Here is an 8,307-nt window from a genome sequence, read left to right as displayed (position 1 = left end):
GTGGAGCCTCCAGGATGCATGGAATTGGCTCCACAATACCAGATTTGGAATGGGGGGACTACTCCAAGATCTTACACATGTTACATGGCCATATTCTGAGTTACCATTGTGAAGATACATATAGGTATTGACCTATATGTAGTGCAGGCGTGTAAAGGTGTCCAAGCACTCACAAAGTCCGGAGATAAATTGCCCTGACCAATGTGGGGGCACCTTTGCAAGTGCCAGGGTCCCCTCACACTTAGTAACTTTGCACCTAACCTTCACTAAGTGAGGGTTTACCATAAAGGTGACTTATAAGTAACTTAAGTGGAGTGTAAAATGGCTGTGAAATAACGTGGACGTTATTTCACTCAGGCTGCAGTGGCAGTCCTGTGTAAGAATTGTCTGAGCTCCCTATGGGTGGCAAAAGAAATGGTGCAGCCCATGGGGATCTCCTGGAACCCCAATACCCTGGGTACCTAGGTACCATATACTAGGGAATTATAAGGGTGTTCCAGTGTGCCAATCAGAATTGGTAAAAATTGTCACTAGCCTGCAGTGATAATTTTAAAGACAGAGAGAACATAAGCACTGAGGTTCTGGTTAGCAGAGCCTCAGTGACACAGTTAGGCACAACACAGGGAACTCATTTAGGCCACAAACTATGAGCACTGGGTTCCTGGCTAGCATGGGGGGTTTGTCTAGTCAGGGAGACCGTAGAGGCTGTTTAAGTCTCTGATGGTAGTATTGACTTTGCCACCTTAGTTGCTTGTCCCCTTAATGTGGGTAAGTACAAGCAACTACCCCTAATAAATGGTGTTGAGGTTGAGGCCTACCGGGACACAGGAGCAAGTGTCACCATGGTGATAGAGAAACTGGTTGCCCCTGGACAACACCAACTCGGTCAGTAGTACTAAATGACTGATGTTCATAACAACACTCCTAGCCACCCCCTGACTGTTGTGAATCTCAAAGGGGGGAGTTACTGGCCCAAAGAAAGTTGTGGTGGCCACTGATTTACCTGTGGACTGCTCACTAGGAAATTATTTGGAAACATCAGCTTCGGCTGAAGTGGAGTTGGAGGCTCATGCAGCAGTGCTGGGCATTCCAGGGCATATCTTTGCTCTTACTAGGGCTCAGGCCCAGAAGCAAGGAGGACAGAGAAACATGAATCCTGGAAAAATGGACCAAGTGCTCCCAAAAGCTAGGGGTAAAAAGGGTAAATCTTTGCCCAATATCCCTCCCTCTCCGGAAGATCCCCCTTTTGAGGAAGAGGAATCCTCACCCTGCGCAAAACCTTCACCAGAGGAGCTGGCAGCTGACACTGCTGAGCTTTTGGGTGAAGAGGGGATGCTAGGGAAGAACTGAGTGTGGACCAGCAGACCTGTCCCACACTGGAGGGTCTAAGACAACAAGCTGTCAAACAGCAAAATGGAGATGTCACTGATACCCACAGTCTATTGGGAAGACAACCTTCTCTATACTGAGGCAAAGGACCCTAAACCTGAAGCTGCCAGGTGATTGGTCATCCTTTTGCAGTATAGGGAGTTTCTTCTGACTTTGGCTCATGACATTCCTTTGGCTGGGCATTTGGGCCAAAGTAAAACATGGGACAGACTTGTTCCTTTGTTTCGTTGGCCTCATATGTCAGAGGACACCAAGGAGTTCTGTCGCTCCTGTGTGACCTGCCAAGCCAGTGGCAAGACTGGTGGGACCCCTAAGGCCCCTTTAATTCCACTTCCAGTGGTTGGGGTGCCCTTTGAGAGGGTAGGGGTTGACATTGTTGGCCCCTTTGACCCTCCAACAGCTTCAGGAAACAGATTCATCCTAGTAGTAGTGGACCATGCCACTAGGTATCCTGAAGCTACACTCTTTATTACCACTACAGCTCCTCCAGTGGCAACAGTCCTCCTGGGAATCTTTTCCAGAGTGGGTTTCCCTAACGAAGTGGTATCAGACAGAGGTAGTAACTTCATGTCTGCATATCTCAAAGTAATGTGGAAGGAGTGTGGTGTTACCTACAAGTCCACCACTCCTAATCATCCACAGACAAATGGATTGGTTGAGAGATTTTTCAAAATTCTCAAAGGCATGATCATGGGACTTCCTGAAAAACTCAGGAGGAGATGGGATGTCCTGTTACCATGCCTCCTTTTTGCTTATAGGGAGGTACCCCAGAAAGGAGTGGGTAACAGACCCTTTGAGCTCCTCTTTGGGCACCCTGTAAGAGGTCCCCTTGCTCTTGTGAAGGAGGGTGGGAACAATCTTTAACAGCTCCCAAACAAGACATTGAGGACTATGCGCTTGGCCTCAGATCAAGGATGGCTGAGTACATGAAAAAGGCCTCTAAAAACCTTCAGTCCAGCCAAGAGCTCCAAAAGCAATGGCATGACCAGAAGGCTGTCCTGACACAGTAAGAACCAGGACAGAAGGTGTGGTTATTGGAACCAGTGGCACCAAGAGCACTCCAGGACAAATGGAGTGGACCCCATCTCATTGTGGAGAAGAAAGGTGAGGTCACCTATTTGGTGGACCTGGGCACTGCCAGAAGCCCCCTTAGGGTGCTTCATGTCAATCCCCTTCAACCTTACTATGACAGGGCTTATTTAACCCTGCTTATGGCCACAGATGAGGGGCAGGAAGAAGAGAGTGACCCTCTCCCTGACCTATTCTCCACCACAGAAGCTGATGGCTTAGTGGAGGGAGTTGTACTGGCAGATTGCTTTACTGCTGAGCAGAAGAACAACTGTATAAATCTCCTTGGACAATTCTCTGGTGCAACTACCTGGTGTGAGCACACAATTGACACTGGAGACAGTTTACCTGTCAAACGTAAAATTTATAGACATCCTGACCATGTCAGAGACTGTATCAAACAAAAGGTACAGAAAATGTTACACCTTGGAATGATTGAACCCTCTGAAAGCCCCTGGGCCAGCCCAGTGGTGCTTATCCCCAAACCTCATAGCAAAGAAGGAAAGAAAGAAATGCCGTTTTGTGTGGACTATAGGTGTCTCCATCAAGTAACAAAAACGGATGCTCACCCTATCCCCAGGGCAGATGAGCTAATAGATACACTGGCTTCTGCCAAGTATCTAAGCACTTTTGTTTTAACTGCAGGGTATTGGCAGATTAACTTATCAGACACCAACCACTGGAGGGCATTATCAATTCACAGTTAGGCCCTTTGTATTGAAAAATGCACCTGCCACTTTTCAGAGGGTGGTGAATACAGTCCTCTAAGGTTTGGACGCCTTTAGTGAAGCATATCTACATGACATTGCTGCCTTTAGCTCCACCTGGGATGATCACCTTGTCCTCCTGTGGAAAGTTTTGGAGGCCCTGCAAAAGGCAGCCTCACTATCAAGGCCTCAAAGTGCCAGATAGGGCATGGGAAAGTGGTTTATCTGGCCCAAATGGTAGGTGAGAACAGATTGTACCATTGCAGGGGAAGATCCAAACCATTATGGAATGGACTCCCCCTACAACTCAAACCCAAGTGAGAGCCTTCCTAGGCCTCACTAGGTACTACAACAGGTTCATCAAGAATTATGGCACCATAGCTGCCCCTCTTAATAACCTCACATCAAAGAAAGTGCCTAAGAAGGTATTATGGACAGCTAGCTGTCAAAAGGCTTTTGATGAGCTCAAACAGGCCATGTGCTCTGCACCTGTCCCCAAAAGCCCTTATTACTCCAAAAATTCATAGTGCAAACTGATTCTTCTGAATTAGAGGTAGGGGCAGTTTTATCAAAACTAAATACAGAGGGCCAGGATCAACTTGTTGCTTTTATCAGCAGGAAGTTGACCCCTAGAGAAAAGCATTTGTCTGTCATAAAGAGGAAGTCCTTTGCTGTGGTCTGGGCCTTGAAAAAGTTGAGACCATAGCTCTTTGGGACTCACTTAATTGTTCAAATATACCACAAACCTCTATTATGGCTTAAACAAATGAAAGGTGAAACCCCTAAATTGTTGAGGTGGTCCATCACCCTAGAGGGAATTGACTATACAGTGGAACATAAACCTGGGAGCACCCACTCCAATGCAGATGGACTCTCCGGATATTTCCACTTAGACAGTGAAGACTCATCTGGGCAAGGTTAGCCTTATTATTATCCCTTGTTTGGGGAGGGGGTTGTGTAGGAAAGTACCATCTTTCTTGGCACGTTACCCCCAATTTTACATGTATGTCAGTATGTTTTTGCCTGTCTCACAGGGATACTGCTAGCCAGGACCCCAGTGCTCATTGTTTGTGGCCTAAATGTGTATGCCTGTGTAGTGCCTAACTGTGTCACTGAGGCTCTGCTAATCAGAATCTCAGGGCTCATGCTCTCGCTGCCTTTAAATTTGTCACTATAGGCTAGTGACTACATGTACCAATTTCATTTGGCATACTGGACCCCACTTATAAGTCCCTAGTATGTGGTACCTAGGTACCCAGGGCATTGGGGTTCCAGGAGACCCATATGGCCTGCAGCATTTATTTTGCCACCCATAGTGAGCTCAGACAAATCTTTACACAGGACTGCCATTGCAGCCTGCGTGAAATAACGCGCACATTATTTCACAGCCATTTTCACTGCACTTAAGTAACTTATAAGTCACCTATGTGTCTAACCTTCACTTGCTGAAGGTTCGGTGCAAAGTTACTAAGTGTGAGGGCACCCTTGCACTAGCAAAGGTGCCCCCACATAGCTCAGGGCCATTCCCCTGGACTTTCTGATTGCGGGGACACCATTAAACGCGTGCACTACATATAGTCAATACCTATATGTACCTTCACAATGGTGACTCCGAATACGGCCATATAACATGTCTAAGATCATGGAATTGTCTCCCCATTCCGAATCTGGTATTGGGGAGCCAATTCCATGCATCCTGGGGGCTCCACTATGGACCCCCAGTACTGCCAAACCAGCTCTCTGAGGCTTGCACTGCAGCTACAGCTGCTGCCACCTCACAGACAGGGTTCTGCCCTCCTGGAGTCTGGGCAGTCCAGTCCCAGGAAGGCAGAACAAAGCATTTCCTCTGAGAGCATGGTGTTACACTCGCTCCCTTTGGAAATAGGTGTTAAAGGCTGGGCATCGGTAGCCTCTGGAAATGCTTTGAAGGGCACAGAGGGTGCTCTTCTTGCATAAACCAGTCTACACCAGTTTAGGGAACACCCAGTCCCGGCTCTGGCGCAAAACTGGACAAAGGAAAGGGGAGTGACTGCTCCCCTGTCCATCACCACCCCAGGGGTGGTGCCCAGAGCTCCCCCAGTGTGTCTCAGACCTCTGCCATCTTGTTTCCAGAGGTGTGAAGACTCTCTGGAGGCCTCTGAGTGACCAGTGTCAGCCGGATGATGTCAGAGACCCCTCTTGATAGGTGCATACCTGGCTAGGTTGCCAATCTTCCTCTGAGGGCTATTTAGGGTCACTCCTGTGGGCTTTTCCTCAGATTACGACCTGCAAGAATCCAGCAGGACTCCTCTGCACTTCTCTCTTTGACTTCTGCCAAGGATCGACCACTGACTGCTCCAGGATGCCTACAAAACTGCAACAAAGTAGTGAGAAGATAACCAGCAACATTGTAGCGCCTAATCCTGCCGGCTTTCTCAACTGTTTCCTGGTGGTGCATGCTCTGGGGCTGCCTACCTTCAACCTGCACTGAAAGCCACAAAGAAATCTCCTGTGGGTCAACGGAATCTTGCCCCTGCTCCAGCAGGCACCAAACTTCAGCTTCACTGGTACTCTGGGTCCCCTCTCATCCTGTCGAGCGTGGTCCCTGGAACACAGGTGGTGGACCCAAGTGACCCAAACTGTCCAGTGGTCCAACTGTCTAAATTTGGAGGAGGTAAGTCCTTGCTTCCCCCTCCCCAGACAGTAATCCTGAGCACCATGTGAGATGCATCTACAAGGGCTTCTGTGCACATTTCCAAGACATCCTGCATGCACAGCTGATCCTAGGTACCCAGCACTTGGTCCTATGATGCTCATCTCCCTGAGTTGACCTCCGGTGTCATGGGACCTCTCTTTGCAGTGTTGAGATGACCGCTGTGTTCAGTCTTCTTGAACCCGTGTTCAAGGACTTCTGTGGATGCTTCCCTCCTTCCAGTGGGCTCTCTACATTGCTTAAGCCCCCCTCTGTTTCCTCACCTGAGTGGCGACATCCTGGTCCTTCCTGGGCCCGGGCAGCACCCTTTTTCTCCAACTGCGACTCTTGCAGGTAGCAAGACTTGTTTGTGGTATTTTACCAAGGAAACAACTCTGCCTCCTCCTGCACTCCATGGGACATCTTCTGCACAAAGCAGAACCTCCTACCTCCCTTCATTGTTGCAAAACCTGCATCTTCTTCAAACCAGAGGCAGCCATTGTGCACCTTCATCCGGAGTTTATTGAGCTCCTGTCCCCCCTGGACACTTTAGCGACTCTTGGACTTGGTCCACTTCCTTTGCAGGTCTTTAAGTCCAGGAATCTGTCTTCAGTGCTTTGCAGTCTTTCATATCCTTTATCAGGACTTTAGTGTGTTTTGGGGGAAATAGTAGTACTTTACTCCTGCTTTCCTGGGTCCTGTGGTAGGGTCTCCTCTACACCCTTGGTGTTTTCTCACACTCCCAGCGACCCTCTACACACTACACTTGCGTAGGGATGCATTTGTGGTAAGCATTCCACTTTCTTAGTATATGGTTTGTGTTGCCCCTAGGCCTATTGCATCCTATTGTGTTTTACAGTGTTTGCACTACTTTTTGACTGTTTTACTTGCCTGATTTGGTTAGTTGTGTATATTTTGTGTATATTACTTACCTCCTAAGGGAGTATATCCTCTGAGATACTTTTGGCGCATTGTCACCAAAATAAAGTACCTTTATTTTCAGTAACTATGAGTACTGCCTTTCTTATGATATAGTACCTATATAAGTGGTATTGCATGAGCTTTGCATGTCTTCTATTTCATCCTTGGCTGCTCTACTATAGCTACCTCTATCAGCCTAAGCTGCTAGAACACTACTACGCTCTACTAATATGGGATAACTGGACCTGGCGTAAGGTGTAAGTACCATTGGTACCCACTACAAGCCAGGCCAGCCTCCTACAATATTCTACTCCATTGGAAACAGTGATTGCTTGTTTTGATGTTCAAAATCAAAATCAAAATCAAACTTTGTTCATGTGATTGCGAGAGTTCACATTTTCAGTCTCGTCATCAGTATTTAACATAAAGGAAGTTTTTGCAATGACAGGTGTTTTCTAGTTTTCTATCAACTGCCATTATCACAGGCAACAGTGCAACCTTCCGTAAGGTTAATCATCACCTACAGGTTTGACCGTGCCACAATCCAGGAACTGTGTACCCAGTTGGAGCCTGACCTGATGTCAGCTATCCACCATCCCACAGGGATCCCCCCTCAAGTGCAGGTGCTATCAGTGCTCCATTTCCTTGCAAGTGGGTCTTTTCAAACTACAGTGGCCATGGCATCAGGGATGTCCCAGCCTATGTTTTCCAATGTGTTGTCCAGAGTGTTGTCTGCCCTGCTGAAAAACATGAGGAGCTACATCGTTTTCCCTCAGGTGGAGGATTTGGCTACTGTTAAAGGTGACTTCTATGCCCTTGGACATATCCCCAACATCATAGGTGCCATTTATGGGACCCATGTGGCTTTGGTCCCGCCCCCACAGTAGTGAACAGGTGTGCAGGAACCGGAAGAGTTATCATTCCATGAATGTACAGATGGTATGTTTGGCAGACCAGTACATCTCCCAGGTAAATGCTATGTTCCCTGGCTCAGTGCATGACGCCTACATCCTGCGGAATAGCAGCATCCCTTATGTGATGGGTCAACTCCAGAGGCACCGTGTGTGGCTATTAGGGGACTCTGGTTACCCCAACCTGTCATGGCTACTGACCCCAGTGAGGAATCCCAGGACCAGGGCAGATGAACGCTACAATGAGGCACATGGGCAGACTAGGAGGGTGATCGAACGCACCTTCGGCCTCCTGAAGTCCAGGTTCAGGTGCCTCCATATGACAGGTGGTTCCCTATTCTACTCACCAAGGAAGGTGCGCCAGATCATCATCGCCTGCTGTATGCTTCACAATCTTGCTTTGCGACGCAAGGTGCTTTTTCTGCAGGAGGATGGTCCAGATGACGGTGTTGTGGCAGCTGTGGAGCCTGTGGACAGTGATGAGGAGGAAGCAGAGGAAGAAGACATTGACAACAGGGACTCAGTCATCCAGCAATATTTCCAGTGACACACAGGTGAGAACACTTTCTTGCCTACTACAAGTACTTTCACACTTCTACCTCTATCCTGTCTGTCAATTTCAAGCAGTATTTGGTAACAT

Source organism: Pleurodeles waltl, chromosome 6 (assembly GCF_031143425.1).
Source record: "Pleurodeles waltl isolate 20211129_DDA chromosome 6, aPleWal1.hap1.20221129, whole genome shotgun sequence".
NCBI classification, from domain to species: Eukaryota; Metazoa; Chordata; class Amphibia; order Caudata; family Salamandridae; genus Pleurodeles; species Pleurodeles waltl.
The sequence above is the reverse complement of the archived record's forward strand: the minus strand, read 5'-3'. Positions refer to the sequence as shown.